The following is a 1,527-nucleotide window of genomic DNA, read 5'->3' as shown; positions in this document are numbered from 1 at the left end:
AAAAATATAAATGTAGTGACAGCTGACCTTTAGTAGAAATGAGTCTTGCCTTTACACAGCTTTGTATAACAACTAGGAATGGCTATGCTTTTTCCTCTCCCCACCCCAAGCCTACTCTTTTAAGCATGCAGGACGTATCCCCACCTCCTATTTCTCCTTATTCCACCAGGGGACCCTGACGAAGAAACAAAGGAGTCTTACAAAGAGGAGGTGTCTCAAGTACCAAACGGCAGCCACGTGATGACGGCAGGTAGGTCTGACACTAAAAAGAGGTTGTGTCCAGCAGAACCCAATTCCATAGGAGTCCCAGCTCCAAGACTGCGGGGCAGCAGGCGTGGAGGACAAGCTCCCTGCTGAGAATCAGTCTGCAGGACCCACCGGAGGATGCCGCGGCTGCGCAGCACCGGAGCGCGTTGTCGTAGATGGTGTTCACACTGGTGCAGACGGGCTGCTGCTGCAGCTCCGTCACCCGACAAGCAACGAACCCGCCAGCCACACGCAACAGCAGCGGCAGCAACAGCCCCAGCACAGCCCAGGATCGAGTGTGGTTCCCAGGTGGTGGCTTCCGGGGCCGAGAGCCGGACTTAGATTTCGGGGCCTGATCTGTTTCCTTCTTAGGTTCCTTCTGCTCCCACTTGTCTGCTTTGAGGGCGTCCTACTCCTTTCTCCGGCGCTCCTTCTCTTCCGTCTTCTCCCGCTTCCTCAGTTCCGCTCCGGAGCCTCCTTAGCTCGCTGCTTGGCCTCCCACGTCTTCTCGGCCTCTCGGTCTATTTCCAGCTGCCGCTGCCTCTCTCGCTCCTGATCGAGCTGCACCACCTTCGTGTGCTCTAACACCCTGTTGGCGCACTGCTTACGCTGCTTCTTGTCCAAGCAAGACAGGATCCAGGGGGTTATCCTTCAGGCCAGCCACTTCAGACTCCTGAGCTGAGCAAAGCTGACCGGCAGGGTGACCAGCCTGCTGTTGAGGTCCAGGTGCTGGAGGTTGACCAGGAGGCCGAAACCCGCTGGCTGCTGCTGCAGTTTGTTCTTACTCAGGTCCAGCTTCACCAGGTGTGTGAGGCCACGGAAATCCGACAGAAGGGTACTCAGTTTACTGCAGGACAGATCCAGTATGGTGGCCTTTGGGGGGCAGTCAACTCCTTGACCGGTACCTCATTCAGGTCGCTGAGGCTCAGGGCCAGCTTGTTGCTGTCCAGCTCGTGGAGGTTCCCGCCCTGGCTACTGGTCTTGGTCATGGTGACGCCGGCTGAACGGGGCTTCGACGGGCAAGAGAAGGGGTGAGAAGCCGCTCGGCGGACTCACACTCGCACCCAACCGACAATGCCTGCGTCCCCTGCCACCTATCCGCCCCCCAGTTGGCACTCTGAGCCCCGCGCCCCATTCCCACCGGTGCAGCCGCGACAACGATGATGAAGTAACTCATCCCACCAAAGTCATTCAACTAAAATGTTCAGTCACCATGTGCACCTAGGTTTTTCTCTTTTTTTTAACAGTTTTTTGAGATGTAATTCACACACCATCCAAGTC

The 1,527-nt window shown here is 56.6% G+C and overlaps 1 pseudogene across 1 annotated transcript; it reads right to left on the bottom strand.

Annotated features, from left to right (window-relative positions):
- Window positions 1-215: 215 nt before the first annotated feature.
- LOC308619303 (leucine-rich repeat-containing protein 59-like) lies at window positions 216-1,235 on the bottom strand (annotated as a pseudogene). Its single transcript has one exon. The product of its transcript is annotated as a leucine-rich repeat-containing protein 59-like (transcript).
- Window positions 1,236-1,527: the final 292 nt, after the last annotated feature.

The sequence above is a fragment of the Mesoplodon bidens genome (genome assembly GCF_964165515.1).
Source record: "Mesoplodon bidens genome assembly, chromosome: 6".
Lineage (NCBI taxonomy): Eukaryota > Metazoa > Chordata > Mammalia > Artiodactyla > Ziphiidae > Mesoplodon > Mesoplodon bidens.
Note: the sequence above shows the minus strand (reverse complement) of the source record. Positions and strands in the feature narration are given on the sequence as shown.